At 36.1% G+C, this 14,730-nt stretch overlaps 1 long non-coding RNA gene across 1 annotated transcript; it reads right to left on the reverse strand.

Moving 5' to 3' along the window:
• Window positions 1-417: 417 nt before the first annotated feature.
• LOC140843984 (uncharacterized) lies at window positions 418-14,517 on the reverse strand. Its single transcript, XR_012121995.1, has 2 exons — window positions 12,300-14,517; window positions 418-10,343 (listed from the first exon to the last, which is right to left on the reverse strand). It is a non-coding gene; the product is annotated as an uncharacterized lncRNA (long non-coding RNA).
• Between the last annotated feature and the right edge of the window lie 213 nt (window positions 14,518-14,730).

Raw genomic sequence — 14,730 nt, forward strand, 5'->3', positions numbered from 1 at the left:
TTACATATGTCCAGGGATATGTCCGTTCTAAGATACTGTCCAGTTGAATTGCTACAACAGAATACGATAGACTGGGTGACTGACAGACCACAGATACTTACTTCTCACAGATCTTGGGGCTGAGAGGTCCAGAGCAAGGCACCTACAGATTCAGAGACTGGTGCGAACCCACCTGGTTTACAGGTGGCCGTGTCCTCACACGGCAAAGGGGTGAGGGAGCTCTATGGGTCTCTTCCACAAGAGCACTGATCCCATTAATGAGGACTCCACCCTCATGACCTAATCACCTCCCAAAGGCCCTGACTCCAAATACCATGACACTGGGGGTTAGGTTTCAATATGTGAATTTGGGGGTGGGGAGGACATTCACTCTATAGCACCCATTTAACATACACAATAAAAACTCGGAAAAACAAGTTTCTGCATAGAGATGTTCATTTATTTTCTCATCGATGATAAGGTCTTGTTTGCAGCTGTATCCCTGATATTAGGAATGTAACAGACACCAGTTAATATTTGATAAGTAAAAAAATAGTTTCTCATTAAATATTGTGGCATATTAAAGCTCTAACATGTCACAATTACTCAGACTGAACCGACTAAATGGAACTAGACTAGTTCTGATTCATACCATGGAGACAGAGCTAGTTGTTGTAAATTATTAGTGAATTCACATCTAGATAGGGTGATATTATTAGGATTGTTACTGACCTCAACAGGACTGTTTGCAGAGAAGTATTTTTCTATAGTTCTTCAGTTGCTGCTTCTTCCATGAAGAGTTTTTAGTTTAAAAAAAAATTCTCCCCAACATAGTTAAGAAATATGAATACTTATAAATATGAAAAGATTTAGCTGTGTACTATACTAATGATTTATTACTTTAGTCTGAATATTAACATATCTCTGAAAAGTAACTTTATTATTACCAAAGATAATATATCTATAATTTGATAACCTTTATTAACAAAGCTGACTCTGGATTCAGGAAAATCCTTTCTCTATCAGGGTTAGAAATTCATACATTTAAAACTACAATATTTAATATCTCCATATGGGAAAATAGTAGAAAATATCCAACTTTGTAACCATTAAAAGAGTTTAATTATTCAGAAGATTTTTAACAGTGGAATTTATTTCACTGACAAGGAGATTATTAAATGTTCTAATGGAATCATTCATTTGAAACAGACTTTCATCTTACAATTAATTTTCCAATTATCAAAGTGTTAATTTAAATGTTCATATATTTTTCATGTAATTAATAATGTAACTGAAATTCACAAAGTTCAATATCTAGTGTATGTGTCATTGTATGGCTTACTTTGTGATTGGACCAAGAATATACAGTTTAATATATATCTCAAGGAATACACTCCTCGAAGGAAAACCCATTAGGCTATCATCAGACTTCTCAACAGAAACCTTACAGGCCAGAAGGGAGTGGCATGATATCTTTAATACAATGAAGCAGAAGGGCCTTGAACCAAGAATACTATACCCAGCAAGGTTATCATTTAAATTTGAAGGAGGGATTAAACAATTTTCAGATACAGAAAAGTTAAGAGAATTTACCTCCCACAAACCACCTCTACAGTGTATTTTGGAGGGACTCCTATAGATGGAAGTATTCCTAAGGCTAAATAGATGTCACAAAGAGCACAGAATATGATTCATAACATACAAAGAATAGAGGAGGAAGAAAAAGGAGGGGAAAAAAAGAGAACCTTTAGGTTGTGTTTGTAATAGCACACGAAGTTAGTTAAATTAGACTGTTAGTAAGGGAATTACCCTTGAACATTCAGTAACCACAAATCTAAAGCTTGCAATGGCAATAAGTACATACCTGTTGATAACCACCCTAAATGTAAATGGACTGAATGCACCAATCAAAAGACATAGAATCACTAAATGGATTAAAAAATGAGACCCATCTATATGCTGCATACGAGAGACTCAGTTCAAACCCAAAGACATACACAAACTGAAAGTAAAGGGATGGAAAAAGATATTTCATGCAACTAACAGGGAGAAAAAAGCAGGAGTTGCTGTACTTGTATCAGACAAAATAGACTTCAAAACAAAGAAAGTCACAAGAGACAAATAAGGATATTACATAATGATAAAGGGAGCAGTCCAACAAGAAGATATAACCATTATAAATATCTATGCACCCAACACAGGAGCACCTATGTATGTGAAACAAATATTAACAGAATTAAAGGGGGAAATAGAATGCAAGGCATTCATTTTAGGAGACTTCAACACACCACTCACTCCAAAGGACAGATCAACCAGACAGAAAACAAGTAAATAGACAGAGGCCCTGAACAACACATTAGAACAGATGGACCTAATGGACATCTACAGAACTCTACACCCAAAAGCAAAAGGATACACATTCTTCTCAAGTGCACATGGAACATTTTCAAGAATATGTCATGTACTAGGCCACAAAAAGAACCTCAGTAAATTCAAAAAGATTGAAATTCTCAGATCACAAAGGTATGAAACTAGAATTTACACAAAACAAAAAAGCCCACATACATATGGAAACTTAACAAAATGCTCCTAAATAATCAATGGATCAATGACCAAATAAAAACAGAGATCAAGCAATATATGGAGACAAATAACAAGAATAATTCAACAACACAAAATCTGTGGGATACAGTAAAGTCTGTGCTAAGAGGGAAGTATATTGCAACACAGGCATACCTCAGGAAAGAACAATCCCAAATGAACAGTCGAAACTCACAATTAATGAAACTAGAAGAGAAAGAACAAATGAGGCCCAAAGTCAGTAGAAGGAGGGACATAAAGATTAAAGCAGAAATAAATAAAATTCAGAGGAATAAAACAATAGAATCAATGAAAGTAGGAGCTGGTTCTTTGAGAAAATAAGCAAAATAGATAAACCCCAAGCCAGACTAATCAAGAAAAAAAAAGTCTGCACACATAAACAGAATCAGAAATGAGAAAGGAAAAATCACCAAGGACACCACAGAAATACAAAGAATTATGACAGAATACTATGAACAATTATATGGTAAAAAACTGGATAACATAGAAGAAATGGACAACTTTCCAGAAAAATACAACCTTTCAAAGCTGACCCAGGAAGAAACAGAAAATCCAAATAGACCAAATACCAGCAAAGAAATTGAATTAGTAATCAAAAAACTAACCAAGAATAAAACCCCCAGGCCAGATGGTTTCAATGCTAAATTTTATCAAACATTTACTGAAGACATAATACCCATCCTCCTTAAAGTTTTCCAAAAAGTAGAAGAGGAGGGAATATTCCCAAACTCATTCTATGAGGCCAACATCATTCTAATACCAAAACAAGGCAAAGACACCACACGCACACAAAAAAAATTACATACCAATATCCCTGATGAACATAGATGCAAAAATACTCAAGAAAATATTAGTAAAACGAATTCAAAAATACTTCAAAAAGATCATCCATCATGATCAAGTGGGATTCATCCAAGGGATGCAAGGATGGTACAACACTTGAAAATCTATCAACATCATCCACTATATCAACAAAAAGGACAAAAACATGATCGTCTCCATAGATGCTGAAAAAGCATTTGATAAAATTCAACATGCATTCATGATAAAAACTCTCAACAAAATGAGTATAGAGGGCAAGTAGCTCAACATAATAAAGGAACAGGCAACATTATACTTAACAGCTAGAAGCTGACAGCTTTTCCTTTAAAGATCAGGAAAAAGACAAGGATGCCCACTCTCCCCACTTTTATTCAACAAAGTACTGGAGGTCCTAGACATGGCAATCAGACAACACAAAGAAATAAAAGGCATCCAGATTGGCAAGGAAGAAGTCAAACTCTCCCTGCTTGCATATGACATGATATTGTACATAAAAAACCATAAAGAATCCACTCCAAAACTACTAGATCTAATATCTGAATTCAGCAAAGTTGCAGGATACAAAATTAATACACAGAAATCTGTTGCATTCCTATACACTAATAATAAACTAGCAGGAAGAGAAATCAGGAAAACAATTCCACTCACAGTTACATCAAAAAATACATAAAATACCTAGGAATAAACCTAACCAAGGGAGTGAAAGACCTATACCTTGAAAACAATGGGACACTCTTAAAAGAAATTAAAGAGGACACTAATAAATGGCAATTCATCCCATGCTCTTGGCTATGAAGAATTAATAATTGTCAAAATGGCCATCCTGCCCAAAGCAATTTACAGATTCAATGCAATCCCTATCGAAATACCTACAGCATTCTTCAATGAACTACAGCAAATACTTCTAAAATTCATATGAAACCACCAAAGACCTTGAATAGCCAAAGCAATCCTGGGAAGGAAGAATAAAGCAGGGGATATCTAGCTTCAAGCTCTACCACAAAGCCACAGTAATCAAGACAATTTGGTACTGGCACAAGAACAGACCCATAGACCAGTGGAACAGACTAGAGTCCAGATATAAACTGAAGCATATATGGTCAATTAATATATGATAAAGGAGCCATGGATATACAGTGGGGAAATGACAGCCTCAACAGCTGGTGTCAGCAAAACTGGACAGCTACATGTAAGAGAATGAAACTGGATTATTGTCTCACCCCCTACACAAAAGTAAACTCAAAATGGATCAAAGACCTGAATATAAGTCATGAAACCATAGAACTCTTAGAAAAAAATATAGGCAAAAATCTCTTGGACATAAACATGAGCAACTTCTTCATGAACATATCTCCCTGGGCAAGGGAAATATAAGCAAAAATGAACAAGTGGGACTATATCAAACTAAAAAGCTTCTGTACAGCAAAGGATACCATTGGTAGAACAAAAGACATCCTACAGTATGGGAGAATATGTTCATAAATGGCAGATCCGATAAAGGGTAGACATCCAAAATATATAAAGAGTTTACACACCTCAACAAACAAAAAGCAAATAATCCAATTAAAAAAATGGGCATAGTATCTGAACAGACACTTCTCCAAAGAAGAAATTCAGATGGCCAACAGACACATGAAAAGATGCTCCACATCACTAATCATCAGGGAAATGCAAATTAAAGCCACAGTGAGATATCACCTCACATCAGTTAGAATGGCCAACATCCAAAAGACAAGCAACAACAAATGTTGGAAGGATATGGAGAAAGGGGCACCATCCTACACTTCTGGTGGGAATGTAAACTAGTTCAACCACTGCAGAAAGCAGTATGGATCTTCCTCAAAAAACTCAAAGTAGAAATACCATTTGACCCAGGAATTCCACTCTTAGGAATTTACCCTATGGATGCAGCAATCCAGTTTGAAAAAGACAGTTGCACTCCTATGTTTATCGCAGCACTATTTACAATAGCCAAGAATTGTAAGCAACCTAAGTGTCCATCAGTAGATGAATGGATAAAGATGTGGTTCATATACACAATGGAATATTATTCAGCCCTAAGAAAACAAATCCTACCATTTGCAACAACATGGATGGAGCTAGGGGGTATTATGCTAAGTGAAATAAGCCAGGCAGAGGAAGATGAGTACCAAATGATTTCACTCATCTGTGGAGTATAAGAACAAAGAGAAAAATGAAGAAACAAAACAGCAGCAGATTCACAGAACCTAAGAAAGGGACTGGGGAGGATGGGTGGGAAGGGAGGGATAAGGGGGAAAATGGGGAATTACAATTAGCACATATAATGTAGGGGGGTGGGGACATGAGGAAGGCAGAATATACAGAGAAGACAAGTAATGATTCTATAGTATCTTACTATGCTGATGGACAGTGACTGTAATGGGGTATGTGGGTGAGGACTTGATAATAGGGAGAGTCTAGTAACAATGTTGTTCAAGTAATTGTACATTAATGATATCAAAATAAAAATATATAAAAATAAAATAAAACTATTAAAAAAACAGTTTAGAAGGAAAAAAGAGGCTGTCATTTCCTCATTGTATATCCATAGCTCCTTTATCATATATTAATTGACCATATATGTTTTGGTTAATATCTGGACTCTCTGTTTTGTTCCACTGTTCTGTGGGTCTGTTCTTGTGCCAGTACCAAATTGTCTTAATTACTGTGGTTTTGTGGTAGAGCTTGAAGTTGGGAAGCGAGACACCCCCTGCTTTATTCTGCCTTCTCAGGATTGCTTTGATATTCAGAATCTTTTGTGGTTCCATATGAATTTTAGAACCATTTGTTCCAGTTCGTTGAAGAGTGGTGTTGGTATTTTGATAGGGATTGAACTGAATCTGTAGATTGCTTTAGGCAGGATGGCCATTTTGACAATATTAATTCTTCCTAGCCAAGAGCATGGGATGAATTTCCCTTTGTTAGTGTCCTCATTAATTTCTCTTAAGAGTTTCTTGTAGTTTTCAGGGTATAGGTCTTTCACTTCCTTGGTTAGGTATATTCCTAGGTATTTTATTCTTTTTTATGCAAGTGTGAATGGAATTGTTTTCCTGATTTCTCTTTCTGCTAGTTCATCATTAGGTTTTGGAATGCAACAGATTTTTTCAGATTAATTTTGTATCCTGCAACTTTACTGAATTCAGATATTAGATCTAGTAGTTTTGGAGTGGATTCCTTATGGTTTTTTATGTACAATATCATGTCATCTGCAAATACTGACAGTTCGACTTCTTCCTTACAAATCTGGGTGCCTTTTATTTCTTCCTTTTGTCTGATTGCCATGACTAGGACCTCCAGTACTAAGTTGAATAAAAGTGGGGAGAGTGGGCACTCCTGCCTTGTTCCCCATCTTAGATAAAAAGCTTTCAGTTTCTCACTGTTAAGTGTGATACTGGCTGTGTGTTTGTCATATATGGCCTTATTATGTTGAGGTACTTGCCGTCTATACTCATTTTGTTGAAACTTTTTATCATGAATGGATGTTGAATTTTATCAAATGCTTTTTCAGCATCTATGGAGATGATCATGTGGTTTTTGTCCTCCTTTTTGTTGATGTGGTGCATGTCATTGATGGATATTCAAATGTTGTACTTTCATTGCATCCCTCAGATTAATCCCACTTGATCATGGGGTATGATACTCTTGATGTATTTTTGAATTTGGTTTGCTAATATTTTGTTGAGTATTTTTACATCTATGTTCATCAGGGATATTGGTCTGTAATTTTCTTTTTTTGTGGATCTTTGCCCAGTTTTCATATTAGAGTGATGCTGGCTTCATACAATGAGTTTGAAAGTATTCCCTCCTCTTCTATTCTTTTCAAAAACTTTAAGGAGAATGGGTAGTATGTCTTCTCTAAATGTCTGATAAAATTCAGTGGTGAATCCATCTGGTCTGGGAATTTTGTTCTTGGGTAATTTTTTGATTACTGATTAAATTTCATTGCTGGTAATTGGTCTGTTTAGATTTTCTGTTTCTTCCTTGGTCTGTCTTGGAAGGTTTTATTTTTCTAGAAAGTAACCCATTTCTTCTAGATTATCCAGTTTGTTAACATATAGATTTTCATAGTATTCTCTTATAATTCTTTGTATTTCTATGGTGTCCCTCATGATTTTTCCTTTTGTCATTTCCGATTCTGTTTATGTGTGTAGATTCTCTTTTTCTCTTAATAAGTCTGGCTAGACATTTATCTATTTTATTTATTTTCTCAGAGAACCAGCTCTTGATTTCATTGATTTTTTTTTCTATTGTTTTATTCTTTTCAATTCTATTTATTTCTTCTCTCATCTTTATTATGTCCCTCCTTCTGCTGACTTTGGGCCTCATTTGTTCTTCTTCCAGTTTCAGTAATTGTGACTTTAGACTATTCATTTCAGATTGTTCTTCTTTTTTTAAATAGGTCTGGAGTGCTATGTACTTTCCTTGTAGAACAGCCTTCACTGCATCCCACAGAAGTTGGGGCATTGGGCTGTTGTTTTCATTTGTCTCCATATATTGCTTGATCTCTGTTTTAATTTGTTCATTGATCCATTGATTATTTAGGAGCATGTTGTTAAGCCTCCATGTGTTTGTGAGCCTCTTTTTTTTCTTTTTACAATCTGTTTCTAGTTTTATACTTTTGTGATCAGAGAAGTTGTTTGGTACAATTCCAATCTTTTTTAATTTACTGAGGCTCTTTTTGTGGCCTAGTATGTGGTCTATTCTGGAAAATGTTCCTTATGCAGTTGAGAAGAATGTGTATCCTGCTGCTTTTCATGTAGAGTCCTGTAGATGTCTGTTAGGTCCATCTGTTTTAGTGTGTTGTTCAGTGCCTCTGTGTCCTTACTTATTTTCTGTCTGGTGAATCTGTCCTTTGGAGTGAGTGGTGTATTGAAGTATCCTAAAATGAATGTATTGCATTCTATTTCCTCCTTTTATTCTGTTAGCATTTGTCTCACATATGTAGGTGCTCCTGTGTTGGGTGCATATATATTTATAATGGTTGTATCATCTTGTTGTACTGCCCCCTTTATCATTATGTAATGTCCTTCTTTGTCTCTTGTTACTTTCTGTGTTTTAAAGTCTATTTTGTCTGATACAAGTACTGCAACACCTGCTTTTTTCTCCCTATTGTTTGCATGAAGTATCTTTTTCCATCCCTTCACTTTTAGTCTGTGTATGTCTTTGGGTTTGAGATGAGTCTCTTGTAAGCAGCGTATAGATGGATCTTGCTTTTTCATCCATTCTCTTACTCTGTGTCTTTTGATTTGTGCATTCAGAAAATTTACATTTATGGTGATTATCGATAAATATGTACTTATTGCCACTGCAGGTTTTGGATTCATGGTTACCAAAGTTTCAAGGGTATCTTCTTTACTATCTGTCTAATTTTAACTCACTTATTATGCTATTATAAACACAGCCTGATGATTCTTTATTTCTCTCCCTTCTTATTCTTCCTCCTCCACTCTTTATATGTTAGGTGTTTTATTCTGTACTCTTTTGTGTTTCCCTTGACTGTTTTTGTGGATAGCTGATTTTATTTTTTGCCTTTAGTTAGTATTTGGTTGGTCTGCTTTGAGAATCCCCTCTAAAATTCTTATATAAGAGCCATGGACTGTGCCTTCAAATATAATTCTGTTATTAAAAATGACTTAGAAATGAAACTTTATTGAGGACATTTTTATGTCATATTTGAATGACAGGGTTTTTTAGTAGTGTTTCTAAATGTGAACTCCTTTTATATGGCCTAGTTTCCCTCATTCAAATCCCTAACTCATTTACTGAAGATGTAATTTGTGCAAAGCATTATGCCAGGTGTTAAATGACACTCCTTCCCTAATGTGAATCATTAACCTGGTGAAAGCTAAGTGCATCAGTATAATCTTGGAAGCTTTTATAAACACAGATTCCTAGGTCCCTATGGAGATATCCTGACTCAGAGGTAGGTGGGGAACATCTGAATTTTTTTAATCTCCCGAAGTGATTTTACTGCAGAAGCAGTTTTAAGAAAGATGCTGTAAATAAGTAAAAAATGTAGATGATATGGCTCTCTCTTTTAAGGGGCTCACACTCTAGTTATGAAACTGTACCACATACTGCTATCATTATATCATGGGAAAATTGTGGTAAATGCTGTTAAGAGAATTACAATTGAACCTCCATGATAGGACTTTTTCCTGATAGCCTAAAAGAATGCTCTATGACAGGGGTTCTCACTTTTGGGTCCATGAAGTACCAAGAGGTCCATGGATAGTAGGAGGTTGTTAGTCTTTATTTCCACTAAATTCTAACTGAAATTTGTAATTCTCTGCAATTATTAATGTAGGCCAAAATTAGCAATGTCTCAGATCACAATAGAGATCTTAAACTATTGTTTACTCTTACCACTACTTCAAAGTTTTCAGTAGTTACTGTTACATAATGTGCTACCAAAAAGCACAAATATATGTTGTGCATGTACAACTATACACAACTCTTTGGTTTCTTACTAATTACATGTGGCCTTTTTCTTAATTATTCTGAGGTGTCGTAAATGGTTAAGAATGTCTGATCTGATAGAATAGTGGACACAGAGAGGATTTTACCAATCATTTAATCCATCTTCTTCATTTTAAAATTGAAAAATGAAGTGTAGTGAACACTGTGGTTGACTTACCTCTCCCCTAATTAGTTTTTATAATTGACTTCAAATCAAGGGCAGAATTGGATTGTTTAAAGAAAATACCATCCCTCCTACCAGTGATTCTCCTGGAATGGGCTGCTGCAGGGGTGGAATGCCAAACTTTTCTGAGAAAATTCTATTTTTTTCCTTAAATAAGAGAGATAGGATACCATTCTTTGTCCTCCACTTAAGTGAGTATGAAGAAAAGTCCCCTTTTTTCGCTGATAGCCATCTTTCAATTGTGGTTGGAGCCATCCTTGTAACAAAAGGGATAAATCTAAGAGAAAAGAGGAAAAGAAGGAAGGTGATTTCTCAACAAACTGATTGATACTGACCCAACTCCACCTTTGCATTCCAGGTTACAAGTTAATGATATGTTCTCAATTGTTATTCTGTATTTTTAAGCCATTGTGAGCTGATTTAAAATTGTTCACAAAGTTGATTTAACATCAGTCCACCTATATTTTTAATTCAATATTAACACTACTGTGTGCCAGATACTTCCCTAAGCAATTTATTTATATTGAAACCTACATTCTTCACAAAACCCTATTATTGTCCCCATCTGTACAGATGAGGGAATCAAAGTGCAGAGCAGTTAAGTCACTTGCCCACAGTGGTCCCGTCAGTAGTGAATGGAACTGGGATCTGGAACCACCAGAAGACTGGAGATCCATATTGGGTGTGTAGCTCCCTGCCGCCCACCCATTTTCTATCTCCCCCAAATCTTACTGCTAGGTTCTATAAAACCATGGGATCTATTTATCTGTGTCTTGATTTTACTTATGCATGTAAGCCCCCTGAGAAAAGATGATAATTGAAAGTAAAAAAGAAAAACTCTTGCATTTGCTTAAAATGTGATGTGTTTTTACATAGTTACAATACCAACATTCTTACAGGAATTGCTGTTTTGTGACCGAGGAACACCTGAGTATGAAGTAAATTAGAAAACTGCATTCTGGGAAGTAAGGGGCTTCATTGGGTTAAGGTTTAATTTGGGGGTAATTTAGTAGCAAATAAGAGGGGAGAAAAAAATGTGTCAATATCAAGCAATGGCCACCTCCAAAATGGTGATGTGGTGGGTCCTAGAGGGAGTCAACATGGGTGAGTATACAAAAGGGTTCTGGGAACTGAGCTGTGGGAAAACAGAAAAGCAACTGGTGAGCCAGAGACAAGTCATTGGGTTTCAATTCAGGACAATTCTAGTTATGGTAGGCAATTCATGTGGCTTGATTTCATTGGCTTTACATGCAAACTAAAAACCACAGGTAGGACTCAGGTGTGCAATAGTCAATACTATGTAATCATTTAAAACCTGTGTTCTAAACTTGTTAAATCAAAACAGTTGCAAAGAGTATTGGCTAAAATAATAGATTTGTAGTTCTTCCCCTATACCGGTTCACACAATGGGTATCATAGAGGAAGAAACATTTGCATTTTAAAGAAATATCCATAATGGGTCTTCAAATCTGGCAAATTTCAAAATTACTGATTTTAGATTAATCAAATAAAAAAAAAGAGAGAGACAATGGTTATGACTATAAAATGGGGGATGCAATCAGTTCAGTGGAGATTTGAATATTCTTTTTAGGTTGGAAACATGTACAACCTTCATTCGTGAGATATTTACTGACTACACACTATATGCTAGCCATTAGTGCTGTATGTAAGTGGCAATTTATGATAAACATATTGTGATTTTTCTTCCCAGAAGTGTTTAGTCAACAGGAGAGATACATCAGTCAATAGGCAATTTTAATACACTTTGATAAATTCAATATCAGAGGTAGGTAGTTTTTTTATAATTTTACAGTAGCACGTAGAAGCTTATGACCTAATGTCAGGAAGCCATGCCTAAAGTGAGAATTGAAAGGCAAAGGAGGGGTATGTGCAGGATATGCAAAGACTGAAGTCTTCCATGGAGTAAAGCCCTATGTGAGGTGGTGGCAAAGCAGGCAGAACAAGGTGGGAGAGTGACAGAGAAAACAGACGATGAAGGGTCTTCAGAAAATACACAGAGACACTGGAGAGATTCAAGCAAGGCATAATCAGGTCTGTATTTCAGAGAGTGACTTCAGAGTAGCGAATGAATTCCAGTAAGACCAAGTTTATACTCAAAGAGGTTAATTAAGAAACTGGAGAAGTAAATCAGGCTTTGATTATCATCACTTTGTATTAAATTTTTTTGGTATGTAATATGATCACAAACTTAGTGGCTTAAAACAACACATACCTGTTTCTGTGGATTAAACGTGGCTTCCCTGCCTTATGGTTTTTTATGGTTGCAAAGTATCAGCCAGGGCTGTCTTCTCACGTGGATACTATGGAAGGGTCAGCCTTCAGTTCCTTATGGTTGAACTAAGAGCTTTGGTGTTTGCTGACTCTCAGCCAGATGCTAACCCTCAGCTTCTAAAAGTTACTGGCAGTTCCTTGCCATGTGACATTGCTCAACATGGCTGGGCTGGTAGAGGCATCCTAAGATCTGTCCGTTGTACCTGAACTTAAAAAAGGTCATTAAGGATGAAAAGAAATGTGTAAGTTCAAGCTGTTGTCAGAGTGTCTTGAGTAAGCTTACATTTTTACATCAGTTACCATTACAATTGAGCAGTTCATGAACCTGCAGAACATTTCTTAAACATAAAAACAAAAGCATCTGACCCTTCGCTTTTTGAGTGATTATTTTCTGTATTAAGTGCAAGTGCTAGGACTATAAAATAATTATCTTCTATGCTGTGTAATGATAATAAACTAGATGTTTGCTCTGAGTAGAGGAAAAGACTTGGAAGGAAAATTCCCCTCCATGGACAGTGAGTTTAAAGACATTCTTTAATTACTAAGAAAAGATGCACCAAGAGTGCCACCCTTTCCCAGAAACACAGCAGGCATTAGTCACAGTCTTGGCACAGAAGCAGATGCTGGAGTCCTGGAACTTCACTTCCAAGTGGTTAAAACCAAGCATTTCATTTCAACATGTCACAGCTATTTGACATTTCAGGAAAGAGATTACCAATTAATTTAAGTAATTTTGCCAAAACCTTAGGAAATTTTTCTAAATTACTTCCACCTTGTAGCGTTGCCAATGTGTCTCCAAATTCTACTTGTCCTATATATGTCCCGAGTGTGTTATTATTCAGAGAGATCAAAAGCCTGTTCAAATCATTCGCAGAAATCCCATAAGCTCTAGCAGTATCCTGGGCAGTTAATAGGACTAAACTAGGAATCTTTCACTTAACTGCAGTGCTGAACGTTCACATTCTTGAATACTGATCTAATGACAGATTACAAAGTGTTCCTCAGTAGGCTTACAGATGAAGTATTATTTTTAACTGATTCCCCTTGTAATTGTTGGTATATAGGAAGGCAAGTGGTTGTTTCATTGGTATTGGTGCTGCTAGGTGATGCCAGTTGGATCTGAAATGCCTTCCTGATCACCAAGGTGTTACATCAGACATGCAAACTCAATCTGCCCCTAGTGAGCCACGACCCCAGTGGGTAAGTCCGAACTGGATACAGAATGTTGCCCACTGACGTGCCGGCGTCATATGGAACAGCTGTGGAGCAGCCTTGTGCTCACTCCCCTTCAGGGAGTTTTATTTTCTCCAGCTTGCTGCTCCTTCAGGCAGGACACATGGGCAAGGAAACCAAGTGACGCTTTGGAGTCTACAAGTGTAAGTTAGACTTTAGAAAAATAATACATGTAGGTAACAAAATAACTATGACAATGCTTGTATGGCTAATTGTAATACTAATAAGATAAACATAATTATGTAATAATGCTGCTAGTAGTAACAATAGCTAATATTTTGGTGGTTCATAGGGGCAAGTCAGAGTGTTGAAGTAGTTAATCACCCTAAGCTAATTTGAATTCCCCGTTTAGAAAAGAAACTAAACTTTGGGTCTATTTATATGTTTTATCCAAAATACCTCACTCATAAGTGCCAGAGGAAGATTCACACTTAGTTGTATCTTCCTCCAAGTTCTTTGAACTTCTTAAAGATATATACTATGGCCAATTTAATTGCAAGGATCTGAAAACTAAAACAATCTGAACAAACTGCTGGTTGAAATAAAAGGGAAATTTTTTAAGAAAAGTATGTTTAGGAATCAGTTTTTACCATCCATATTTCAAAGCATATAATGCTGTAAAAAATATGGCATTTTTTCTGGAAATCATAATTAAAGGAGTTTAATTAAATATAATTAAAACAACCCATTCCTTAATGCTGATAAACAGATCTGGTGTTCTATAACTGTAACTTGGTTATTTATTTCTTCTATTTTTCTAAAGTGCATTATTTTCCTTTAAATGTTTGAGATGATGTATTTCACAGGGTTTAAAAATGTCTGGTCCATTGGGTTGGTTCCACCTTCTCTTCTTCATGTTCACCCCTCAGACAGCACACAAGCACTCTTTGTTATTCCCTGTAGCAAAAAAATGCTTGCCTGTGAAATCATTACCTTCGGTTCTCAATAAAGTCTAAGGCTGTAGCACTCAGCTCATGATTTTTTCCCCCCTATCTTCTTAGCTTGAATTCTGGACACACAGTCTTGCCATTATAAATACTGCCCGTGGGAAATAAGGAAGTAGAGCCACTTGTGTGCTTCACCAACTGACGTGCCAGATGACAGCCAACTGCATAGCATGCAGCCTGTAAAGCAAACAG

Source organism: Manis javanica, chromosome 10 (genome assembly GCF_040802235.1).
Source record: "Manis javanica isolate MJ-LG chromosome 10, MJ_LKY, whole genome shotgun sequence".
NCBI classification, from domain to species: Eukaryota; Metazoa; Chordata; class Mammalia; order Pholidota; family Manidae; genus Manis; species Manis javanica.